Source organism: Sminthopsis crassicaudata, chromosome 2 (assembly GCF_048593235.1).
Source record: "Sminthopsis crassicaudata isolate SCR6 chromosome 2, ASM4859323v1, whole genome shotgun sequence".
NCBI lineage: Eukaryota > Metazoa > Chordata > Mammalia > Dasyuromorphia > Dasyuridae > Sminthopsis > Sminthopsis crassicaudata.
In genome coordinates this window covers 515318588-515332539 of record NC_133618.1, presented here as the reverse complement: position 1 = coordinate 515332539, position 13952 = coordinate 515318588, and positions in this window count along the sequence as shown.

Below are 13952 nucleotides of genomic sequence, written 5' to 3'. Positions count from 1 at the left end.
GTTCCACATCCCACCCCTGAGCCCCACCAGCTGCCATAGACATAGAGAGGAGAGACTGGCATCCAAGAAGAGTTCTTCAATCCCATTCTCCAAAATGTTCCCTTCACAAAAAATCTTGAACCCCTAATACCTCCCTCTTCTCTTGCTTCTCCAACAGGTCCATCACAGTCATACTTGGAGCACGTAACATCCATCACAAAGACAGAAGAGAGTAGGCAGACCCTTAATGTCAAGCATCAATTTCCTCACCCTGAATATAATCCCAAAACAAATATAAATGACATCATGTAACTAAAAGTAATGATTAACAGAAAACAAAGAACTGGGAATCAATAAGTTTGGGCACTATCTTTACTGTCACTCTTCAGAAGAAAATTTAGACCATGAATATGCCTTCCATCCATCTATTGGTTTATCAGATTTAAACATTTCCCACAGTTTCTATTATTTGGTAAATCTAATGCTTGGAATGCTTGCAAAACACAATGGGACCAGCTAAGACTAGACTTAAAAGACTGTATCTGAGATCTGCTTTGGCAGCATGTCTATATAGACTAGGTGTATGTTACAAGATCTGATAGTAGCTGGCATATAGTTCATTGGGTATTTGTTTTGTAGTATCTTATTTTAATCCTTTACATTCCTTAAGTTAAGGAGTAACTTAAATCCTTAAGTTAAGACTATGTACAAATAAACCATACTTATGGTTGACTTGTAATAACAATGTTCATGTGATAAAGATTCACTGAAATACAATGAATGAGAAAAGAAGGCAGCATTTCCTTGACAGGTTGAAATTCAGATTCTAATTGGTTAAGTCCACATTAGCCATACACCCTTTGACTCTAAAGTTAGAAGCTATTATTCACCAAGGACAAGCTGTTGGTAGAGGTAGCAACTTCAAAAAGGATGCAGTAAGGAAACCATAGCTCAGGATTGTTTCCAATATTTCTTGGTGTTCCATCAGATACATAATTATCAAAGTAAACATAGAATTGCAAGAACATGGACTTTCATCTCTGAAAAGGGTCAGACTACTGGGTACAGAGTTCTTTAGTGTACTAAATTACTATTTAAAAGCATTATGTTTGATTTAAATGACAATAATTTCCATTGAACATAACTGTAATAAATTAGTTTTGTTAGGTAAGAGATGGGAAATCCTTGCTATACTTTAAAATAGATAAGCACTTAATCTGTCAATTATACTTTTAGAAGGTTGCTTAACTATTCAAGTGACTTGCTCAGGCTCCCGCAATCATCACAAGTGAGATAAAGATTCTCCTGAGATTAGAACCAGCTCCCATTATTCACTTAGGTTCTGCTGCTTCTCACATTTACCTTGACCCAGGTGGAGCTTCAACATACCCTGACTTTTTTTTTCCTTTATTCAGTTCTCTGCAATTATCCTCAACACTTACTTTTAATTATAGGCAATTTTCTCAGAGTATGTCATTCAGTGAAATGATCAAAGTAATGGTACCTCGACCATTTGTCTTTTTTCCATTAGATTGTATGCTCCTCTCAAGGAGCATACAATTCATAATCCCAAAGCTTAGCACATAATGTATATAACACATATGCATTAGGTACTTAATAAAATGTTTATTGAATTGAAAAGTATTAGAAATTTGAATTATTAAGGAATGACTGTCACAAAAACCCCTATAATAAAACTGTTTTTTCTTTCTCCATAGAAAAATCTCACATAAAAGAGAAGACACTGAGTCCCATATATTCTAGTCTCTCTCATAAATAATATTTAGTTACTCCCTCTTTCCCAATTGCTCCCCAAAACCACACTAAAATAACTTTATTAGTAACCTTCTAAAGAGGCCATTCTGAGCCAAGCCTAGAATTTTGAAAAGTTTCAACCATACTCAAAAAGCGGAGGATAAAACATATCTCTCTTCTTTCAGTACAAGAGTGGGAATACTAGAAATGCAGAATGTTGCATATCCTATCAGAACTGGCCATTTTGGTACTGGTTTTGCTTAATTGTTTTTCTTTGTTAGAAAGTCAGGTAGGATTTGAGAGAGAGTATATTGGGCAAAGATTCAATGAATACTAAAAAAAGAAGAAAAAAGATACCAATAACTTTTTAAAAAATAATAATTAGAACTTCAGATGATGGGGGGAAATATCTGAGAGTTTCCTGATATGGAAGAATTGACATTCTACAACCTCAATCAGCTTTGGGGACCATAGGAAGGACAGTTGTTGCAAATTAGACAATGGAATTAATGATTTAGTTATTGTTATATATAAACATTATGACTAAAGCTTATTCTGTTTTAGAACCATGTTGGAAGTTTTCATTGACTCTCCCAGGAGACCTCTCTTATGATTCCAAAAAGCTTCTCACCAGAAATACTTTCTGGAAAAGACACTGAAGATACAGTGTATTGGCAGACTAAAAAGGAACATTTTACTCTATCTCTGTATACAAGGTTTAACAGAGATAGCAAAGCCTCCAGGAGCCAGTTTGATAGGGCATATGATGCAATGTATTTTTCTTCTTTATAACATATAATCATTAATCAATCAACAAGTTTTTATTAAACTTCTTTTATTATATTCCTGGAACTATAAATATTTTTATAAATATTTATATTCTGCTTGGGCAGAAAGATATAGCATATATATGTATGCATATACATGTGTGTATATGTGTACATGTACACAAATGTATATGTATATATACATATGTGCATGTGCATACAAATTAATTAACACAAAGTAATTTCAAAGTAATAACCAACTAGGGCTTTATATAGGACAAACCACTCACTGGTTGTTTGATCTTATTCATTTAAACTATGTTCTTTCTTCAAGGAGTGGATGTAGCACACTGGCAGAAGTGGTAACCAGGAAAAGCAGTTTTGGTCTAGACAGTCACAAGCAATATAAGGGAAGCCACAGAGCAATACATTGTCATTCCCTCTCTGGTAGGTAGATTATTGTTCCCAGAGAGTGAAAGAAAGGCATTCTATCTCTACTGCTAAAAGGAACCTCTCAGATTATGTCATCTAACTACCTCCTTTTTATGCTTGAGGTACCTGAGGCCCAGAAAGGCCCAATGTCACATAGGAACTAAGTGGGAGAGAAGGATTTAAACATAGGGTCTCTAATTGCAGAGCCTCAAACTTTCCACTGCCCCATAAAGTAGATAGATGCAAATGCACTGGGTAAGGCTTGGTGTTGTGATAATGCGATATGAACTACTTGGGAGGAGTTGAACAGTATTTCAAATAGAAACAACTAAGAGTTTGTGCAGTGGATAAAGCTTCAGGTCTGGAGTTAATGAAGGCCTGGGTTCAAATTTAGCTTCAGATGCTTACTAGCTGTATGAACTTCAACAAGTTAATTCATCCGTATTTGTCTGAATTTGCTCATCTGTAATATGAAATTAATAACAATATCTACCTCCCAGAGTTGTAGTGAGGATAAAATTTGATAATAATTATAAAGCACTTAGCAAAATGCTAGCGCTGTATAAATGGCAGCTATTATCAAATAGCTTATTTTAAAGTAATCCAAAATTAGCATTTTCAAAAATTGCATTTATATTCAATTCAGTACATATTTTTGAGTGCCTACTTTGTGCCAATCACTGTGTTAGATCATTCAGCTACAAAGGCATAAACAAAATAGTCCCTCCCCTCAAACAGTTTATATTCTGCTTGGGCAGAAGTATATAGCATATGCACATACATATGTGTATTGCATACATGTACACAAATATATATATATACATATATATATATATATATATATATATATATATATACATGTGTGTATGTGTGTACAAATGAATTAACACAAAATAATTTCAAAGTATTAACCAACAGAATTTTATATAGGACATAGCACTGACTGGTTGTTTGATCTTATTTATTTAAACTTAATTCAATTCACTAAGCATCTAATTTAATTCAATAAACACTGAATGCAGGCTTTTGGTTATTAATGTGTGAATTGGTAAATAATTTAGGTCCTGTAACATTTTTCATCACTAAACTACCTAAATCTGAAAAAAATGAGATGGGAACCAATGAATTTTGATCTTTAATCACCACTATTCTTAGATCAATTCTTATCCCTTAGCTGAATAGTCCTGGTCTCTGTCAACAGTACTGTCTAAATGCTTACCCAAACAATCTGATTTATCTCTTATTGTTTCCTCAAGGAAAACAAGTTGCTGGAAGAGTTGAGGAGTAACTTGGGCCAGAGAGCCAAGAGAGAAGAGATTGTAAAGCACCAGGATACTCTCTCTTGCTTTTTGCCCCAGGGACAGCCTAAACCAATAAAAGAGGAAAAGTTTTGTTGTTGTTGTTCTTTTTATTTTAGTTTAGTTTTTAATAAAGCTTTTTTATTTTCAAAGCACATGCATAGTTTTCAACATTCATCCTTGCAAAATCTTGTGTGCCAAATTGTTTTACTCCCTTTTTTCACCCCCTCCTTTAGACTGGATATAGCCCATTACATGTTAATATATGCAATTCTTCTATACATATTTCTACAATTCTCATGCTGCACAAGAAAAATCAGATCAAAAAAAAAAAGAAAAATGAGAAAGAAAATAAAATTCAAGCATACAACAAAAGTGAAAATACGATGCAGTAATCCACACTCAGTCCCCACAGTCCTCTCTTTGGGTGTTCCCTCTATTACAAGACCATTGGAACTGGCCTGAATTACCTCATTGTTGAAGAGTCACATCCATCATAACTGATCATATACTTTTCTTGTTGCTGTATATAATGTTCTCTTGGTTCTACTCACTTCACTTAGCAGAAGTGCATCCAGACTCACCAGATCATTCTGAAATTATTCTGCTGATCATTTCTCATAGAACAATAGTATTGCATAAGAGTCATACACCATCACTTATTCAGCCATTCCCACCTGATGGGCATTCATACAGTCTTCAGTTCTTTGCTACTAAAAAAGGGCTTCTACAAACATTTTGCCCATGTGAGTCCTTTTCCCTAAAAAAGGGAAAAGTTAAAGCCAAGGGATTTACCAGGAAGGATGTTCCTAAAGCCAGTTTAGGTTGAATCCAGGATCCATCCTTTAATTTTATGTTGGTCTAACATTGATTTATTTTATGAAGCAGACTGAAGAAAGGGAGGAAATAAAGGTTCATAGGAGGATTCTAACCTTTCCTGCCCCTAGCAATCTGACATGTTGAGGTTGGAGATACAGGTCAGAACATCAATGATAAAGAGAGGAAGATATGAAAAAGTGGAATTATTTTTAATCAATCCCTCAAACTCAGATCCCTATAACCTAAATCAAACACTAAAAGTAAATGGGCAAATGAAGGTGGCCTAGCTGTACCAGATCTAACACTATATTATAAAGCAGAGGTTGCCAAAACCATTTGGCATTGGCTAAGAAATAGACTAGTTGACCAGTGGAATAGGTTAAGTCCAAAGGACAAAATATTCAACTCTAATAACCTAGTATTTAACAAGCCCAAGGACCATGGCTTTTGGGATAAGAACTCAATGTTTGACAAAAATTGCTGGGAAAATTGGAAATTAATATGACAGAAACTAGACATTGACCCACACTTAACACTGTACACCAAGGTCAGGTCAAAATGGGTTCATGAGCTAGGAATAAAGAATGAGATTATAAATAAATTAGAGGAACATTAGGATAGTTTACCTCTCAGACCTGTAGAAAAGGAATGAATTCATATCCAAAGAAGAACTCGAGATCATTATTGATCACAAAGTGTTCTTACTAGGTGATAAGTCGGTACTTAACAATTCTCTAGCTCAGAGTTCACACCTTTAGTTCAAACTTTTAAAGGAGTTTGCACCTCTAAAAGGAGCTTGCTCATTGGTCAGTAAGGAGTTCCCACAAGACCTTGGAGTTCCTACAAGCTCATTCTCTGGAAGGATAAAAGAAGGAGGCAGTCTGGAAGGAGGCAGTCTGGTGAAGGTTAAGGAGAAGACTTCCCACACTCTTGGAGGCAGAGTCTGATTCTCACACTCCAGGAGATTCAGAGTCAAGATTTCATTCTCACATCAACCTTTGCTCTGGCTGGAGGCTTCAGAAGCCTCCCAAGAAACCTTCTCCCAGAGGAAAGGATTTACAGAAAATAAACTTTCTCCCAGAGAAGGATTATAATTGAGAGACGACACAACATTACAACAAAGTAGAAAACTTTGATTATATCAAATTGAAAAGTTTTTGTACAAACAAAACTAATGCAGATAAAATTAGAAGGGAAACAATAAACTTGGAAAATATTTTTACAGTCAAAGGCCTCATTTCCAAAATATATAGAGAATTGACTCCAATTTATAAGAAATCAAGCCAATCTCCAATTGATAAATGGTCAAGGGATATGAGCAAACAATTCTCAAATGAAAACATTGAAACTATTTCTAGTCATATGAAAAAATATTATTGTTCTGTAAGAAATGACCAACAGGATGATTTCAGAAAGACCTGGAGAGACTTACATGAACTGATGCTGAGTGAAATGAGCAGGACCAGGAAATCATTGTATACTTCAACAACAATACTATGTGATGATCAATTCTAATGGATGTGGCCATTTTCAACAATGAGATGAACCAAATCAGTTCCAATAGAGCAGTAATGAACTGAACCAGCTACACCCAGTGAAAGAACTCTGGAAGATGACTATGAACCACTACATAGAATTCCCAATCCCTCTATTTTTGTCTGCCTGCATTTTGGATTTCCTTCACAGGCTAATTGTACACTATTTCAAAGTCCGATTCTTTTTGTATAGCAAAACAACTGTTTGGACATGTATACATATAGTGTATTTAATTTATACTTTAACATATTTAACATGCCAACCTGCCATCTGGGGGTGGGGAGAGGAGGGGAAAAATTGGAACAGGAGGTTTGGCAATTGTCAATGTTGTAAAATTACTCATGCATATATCTGATAAATAAAAACTATTAAAAATTTTTAAAAAGTAAATGAGAAAATGGAGGGGGAAGGGAAGGTAGAAAAGAAGGAAAGGAAAGTAAGAAATGGATGATTAGGAGCATTTACACCGTCTACTTTCCCAACATTGCTCCAAATCCCTATGGAAATCAAAAGTACAAAAGTCTATCAATTCTACTATTAGCTTTGTGAACCTCACTTTCCAGTTGAACCAACTGAACTCAGGCAGTAGTATAAAGGAGGTCCAGAACCATGGAGGTTTTGAACAACATCCTTACCGCTAAGATATTTCTTGTTGCCTTTATAAAATGTCTTATTTCCTTTTATCACCTCTAAGCAGCAGCTATCTGGGGTAGGTGATGGGTAATAGGGGAAACAGTACAATCATCTCTAAATCAGAATCAACTGCAACTCTCTTCTGGTTTGGATAGAGGTAGTGATAAGAGGTAAAATCTAAACTGCCACAATCCCATTCAATCCTATCCCCAAGTTATGCAAAAAATCACTCTCTCTTACTAGGTAAATACAAGAATTCTAAACCTAACCTGGAAAAAAAAAATCACCACCTACAAAAAACATTCCAGAGAATACTTTTACTATTATACTAATAGGGATCAGATTTTGCTTCAGAAAATATTACCACTTTTGTCCTATTTGTTAGCACAAAATTGAGAGTAAGTCTCTTCCTGAGTTTCTAACACTGCTTACTAAGTGAAGATCCTCATTATCTCACATTTAGGCTATTGCAATAAACCTGCTAACTGGCCTTCCTGCCTCAAGTCTCTCCCCACTCTACTCCATCCCTTTATTTCTACTACTATTATTACCAAAGTGGTCCCCCTAGAGTATAGATCTGACTATGTCACATACACACACACACACACACACACACACACACACACACACACACCCCTACCAAATAAACTGCAATGGCCCAAACCCATCCAAAAAAATGAGTTCCTATCTGATTTTAATATGTTGATGTATTAATCAAAAAAGAAATCTATAAAATGTTGGGTTTTCTAAGTAAAAAATATGATGCACAAGGATACTTTTAATTTATTGGCCCCCCAAGGAAATACTAAAGAAAGGAAAGGGACCTATATGTGCCAAAATGTTTGTGGCAGCCCTTTTTTGTAGTGGCTAGAAACTGGAAAATGAATGGATGTCCATCAATTGGAGAATGGTTGGGTAAATTATGGTATATGAAGGTTATGGAATATTATTGTGCTGTAAGAAATGACCAACAGGAGGAATACAGAGAGGACTGGAGAGACTTACATCAACTGATGTTGAGTGAAACGAGCAGAACTAGGAGATCATTATACACTTCAACAATGATACTGTATGAAGATGTATTCTGATGGAAGTGGATATCTTCAACATAGAGAAGAACTAATCCAATTCCAATTGATCAATGATGGACAGAATCAGCTACATCCAGAAAAGGAATACTGGGAAATGAGTGTAAACTGTTATTTTTATCTTCCGAATCCAATTCTTCCTTTGCAACAACAATAGCAACAACAAAATTCGGTTCTGCACATATATATTGTACCTAGGATATACTATAACATATTTAATGTGTATGGGAATGCCTGCCATCTAGGGGAGGGGGTGGAGGGAAGGAGGGGGAAAATTCAGAACAGAAGGGAGTACAAGGGATAATCTTGTGAAAAAATTACCTATATATATGTACTGTCAAAAATGTTATAATTATAAAATTAATTTTAAAAAATCTAAAAAATATATATATATATTGACCCTGTTTCCATTTAAGTTTAATATCATTGCTCTATAAAAATATTCAACCAAATAATAAACTGAGCTCTGATTTGAACTGATTGTGGATTTCCAAGATGCAAATGCTTACAGTGAACATTTAACAGTCTGCACAGCTCAAAATTTAATCCTTCCAATTACAGAATTTTTACCATGGGACACTACTGTCCTGATTGGTAACTATCTTTCCTGGCCAACAATTTCAAGCATGTCCCAGAGAAGCTTCACTCCCCCCTTCCCTCCAGCGGTATCCTCTATAGCCCAACCACTTGTCATTTTGTAAGCACCTTTCCTATATAGATTCCCTGCCAATAGCCTTATCTCCAGTTCTGAAGCCATGATCAAATCAGCATCATTGGATAGCATATATCAATCTGTTCCTCCATGGTCCTCATCATTCCTGTAACTTTCTTTTTTTTTTTAATTATACCTTTTTATCTTCTATATATACATGAATAATTTTTGCCATTCATTCCTACAAAACCCTGTGTTCTAAATTTTTTCCTCCCCCCGTCCAGTTGCCAAGGGATCCAATATATGTTAAATATTTGCAATTCCTCTATACATATTTCCACAAATATCATGCTGCCCAAGAAAAATCATATCCAAAAGGTAAGAAATGTGAAAGAAAACAAAATGCAAGCAAACAACAACAAAAAGAATGAAAAAATTTTGTTGTATTCCACATTCAGTTCCCACTGTCCTTTCTCTGGGTGCAGATGACTTCCTTCATCATTCAGACCATTGAAACTAGTCTGAATCCCCTCATTGTTAACAAGAGCCATGTCCATCAGAATTAATCATTGTATAATCTTGCTGTTGACAAATATAATAATGATCTCCTAGTTCTGCTCATTTTACTTAGCATAAGTTCTTATGAGTCTCTCTAGACCTCTCTGAAATCATCCTGATGATCAGAACGATGATATTCCATAACATTCAGATACCTTAATTTGTTCAGCCATTCTCCATCAGTTTCCATATTTTTGCCACAACAAAAAGGGCTACTACAAACATTTTTACACATGTGGTTCCCTTTCTCCCCTTTATGATCTCTTTAGGATAACAAGTCCAATAGAAATACTCCTGGATCAAAGGGTATGAACAGTTTGATAACCCTTTGGTCATAATTTCAAATTGCTCTCCAGAATGGCTAAATCAGTTCACAACTCCACCAACAATGTATTAGTGTCCCAGTTTACCCACATCCCCTCCAACATTTGTCATTATCTTTTCCTGTCATTTTAGGCACTCTAAGAGGTGTGTAGTGATATTTCAGAGTTGTCTTAATTTGAATTTCTCTAATCAATAGTGATTTAGAACACCTTTTCATATAATTAGAAATTTTAGACCAATTTCCCTAATGAATATTGATACAAAAATCTTAAATAAAATATTAGCAAAAAGATTACAGCAAAGTCATCCCCAGGATAATACACCATGAACAAGTAGGATTTAAACCAAGAATTAAGAGGTGGTTCAACATTAGGAAAACCATTAGCATAACTGACTATATCAATAACCAAACGAATAAAAATAAGATAATTATCTCAATAGATGCAGAAAAAGCATTTGATAAAATCCAGATGTTAAAAACACTAGAAAGTATCAGAATAAATGGAGTTTTCCTTAGAATAATCAATAGCATCTATTTAAAACCATCAACAAGAAATGGGGATAACCTAGAACCATTCCCAGTAAGAGCAGGAGTGAAACAAGGTTGCCCACTATCACTATTACTATTCAATATTGTATTAGAAATGCTAGCTTTTTAGAAGAAAAAGAGTTTAAAAGAATTAGAATAGGTAAGGAGGAAAGCAAATTATTACTTTGCAGATAATATGATGGTATACTTGGAGAATTTTAGAGAACCAACTAAAAAACTACTAGAAACAATTTGCAATTTTAGCAAAGTTGTAAGATTCAAAACAAATCCACAAAAATCATCAACATTTTTATATATTGCCAACAAAGTGCAGCAGCAAGAGATACAAAGAGAAATTCCATTTAAAACAACTGTAGAGAATATAAAATATTTGGGATTCTATCCACCAAGGCAAAATGAACACAACCACAAAACACTTTTCACACAAATAAAATTATATCGATCTCTTGGGAAAATATCAAGTGCTCATGAATAGGCTGAGTGAACATAATAAAAATGACAACACTACCTACATTAATCTATTTATTCAGTGTAATACCAATTAAATTCCCAAGAAATTACTTCACGAAGCTAGAAGAATAATAACAAAATTCATCTGGAAAAAAGGCCAAGAATTTCAAAGGAATTAGTAAAAATAAAGTGGCCTAGCTCTATCAGAACTAAAATTATATTACAAAGCAGCAGTCATCAAAATCATTTGGTATTGGCTAAGAAATAGAGTATTCAATCAGTGAAATAGGTAAGGTTCACAGGACAAAATAGTCAATGACTATAGTAATCTAGTGTTTGACAAATCCAAAGATCCCAGCTTTTGGATAAGAATTCACTGTTTGACAAAAACTGCTGAGAAAATTAGAAATTAAATATGGCAGAATCTAGGCATTGACCCATACCTAACACTTATATAAAGATAAAATCGAAACGGGTTCAAGATTTAGACATAGAGAGTGATGCTATAAGCAAATTAGAAGAACATAGGATAGCTTACCTGTCAGATCTTTGGAGAGGGAAGGAATTTGTGGCCAAAGAAGAACTTGAGTACATAATTGAATGCAAAATGGATAGTTTTTATTGTATTAAATTAAAAAGGGTTTGTACAAACAAAACTAATGCAGACAAAATTAGAAGGGAAGCAATAAACTGGGGAGACTTTTTATATTCAAGGGTTCTCATAAAGGACTCATTTCTAAAATATATAAATTGACTCAAAATTTATAAAAATTCAAGCTATTCTCCAATGGATAAATGGTCAAAGAATATAAATAGGCAATTCTCAGATGAAGAACTTAAAACTATTTCTAGTCATGTGAAAAGGTGATCATCCCTGTAACTTTCAGAACCAAAGTGCCTTCCCTTAGCTGCCACCTAACATAATTGCTATCTCCATCATAAGAATGTAAGTTCCTGATGTTGTCTCCCCTATTATATTGTAAGTTCTTTTTTATACGTATATATGTGTGTATGTATATATATACACCTACATCTGAATATATATACATGCTTATGTATATATTTTTTCATATGTATGCACACACACACACATACACACACACACACACACACACACACACACACATATATATATATATATATATATATATATATATATATATATATATATATGCACATACAATAAAGGTATGTATATGTGTGTGTGTCTGTATGTGTATAGCTACCCTCCTAGCTTAGCATAATGGTTGATTCATTGTAAATGTTTAAGAAGTATTTGATCTTACAATCATCCAAGTCTTTAAGTATGCTGCAACAAGAAATTCCCAGTTATTACCCAAATTGTATCCTCTGGGACAAATTATTAAATTTGGGATTTGAGACTCTTTCTGAGACTTGTCCAATCTACCTCACCCTAAAATCTTCTCTTTATTTTCTTAAAGCAAAGTTTTATGTCATGCTCAGTAAACTCTAATGGCTTCTTATTACCTTCAGGATCAAATAAAAATCCTCTGATGTCCAAAACCCTGCATAATAACATAGCCACACACACATACTCACCCTTCTATTCCTATAGCTTTCATGTACCCTACCACTATTACACACATACTTTTCAATTCAATTCCTGGCTATTTCATGAATAAGACACTCCATCTCTTGAGTCTGGATATTTTCTCTGGTGGTTCCCCCATGCTTATAATGCTTTCGTCCTTACTTCTGTCTCTAAATTCCCTGTCTTTCTTCACTCATGATTAAGATTCCACCTTCTATAAGAAGTCTTTCTGAACAGCTTTCCTGCTGACTCTTTAATTAAATCCTTCTCCACAACTTGCCTTGCTGTTACTTAAGCTCCTCACCGCCAAGGATCCCTCCCTTGTATTCTTCCTTCACCCTTTGCTTCCCCATCCACCCATTCCTCCCCCCTTACTCCTTTACAGATTTTGGAGGGTGCTATACCCTTCATGGTATATATGTAGTGCTGCCTATTAAACCAATTCCTGATGTGAGTAGGTTTTCAGAATTATGATCCTTCCCTCCTCCTCTAATGCCTCTGTGTCTATTTATCCTCTGCACCTCATTTGTAGAATATTACTATGGTTACCTTAACTTTGCCAATCTTTCTTTTGAGCTACCCTATTGTTGAAAAGGTTCTTACACATATAATATATACATTTCTCATGTACAAAAATAAATAAATAATTTATCCATGCTTAAACAGTTTCTCCATGTTGAGTTTCTTAAAATTGATCTTTGATACTGCTTTTTATATGTTAAATTTTCTGTCAAGTTCAGGTTTGGTTGATATAAAGTCCTGAATATCTGTAAATTTGTTGAAGGTTCATTTTTTTCTCATTCAAAATTATACATAATTCTATTGGATATGTATATTTGGGCACAGACCTAGTTTGTTTGATTGTTTGTAGATATGATTCTAGGACCTGTAGTTTTTGTTGTTGTTGTAGTTGTTGTTGTTGTTTTTTACTGCAGATGCTGATAAGTCTTGTACCATTGTAATTGTATCTCCAGCATATTTGAATTGTTTTTTCTCATTTCTTGCAAATTTTTCTCTTTGATCTGGGGATTTTAAATTTTGTCAATAATATTCCTGTGTGTTTTCCACAAAGGCTCTCTTTGAGGTGGTGATTGTTAGACTTTTTCTATTTCTACTTTTCCCTCATGTTTTATCACTCCAGGACAATTTTCTTAAAATATTTTCTGTATTATTATGGCAATGTTCTCTTTTTCGTCAGAACTTTCTGGCAGTCCAATTTTCTTATATTTTCTCTTCTTGATCTAGTCTCCAGATCAGTTGTTTTTCTTATTAGATATTTCACATTCTATTCTATTTTTCTCATTCTTTATACTCTGTTTGGTTATGTCTTGGTCTCTCAGCCTTATGGGCTTCCCCATGTCCTATTCTAATTTTCAAAGAATTATTTTCATCTTTGATACTTTGTATCTCCTTTTCTATTTGGTTAATTTTTTTTGTAATCTTCTTGTTTTTCTTGAATGATATATATATTATATGTATGCATATATGTGATTATGTAAATATGATTTTTCCTCAATGTCTGTTGAAGGGTCAAGGAGGGAACATCACATGATGCAACA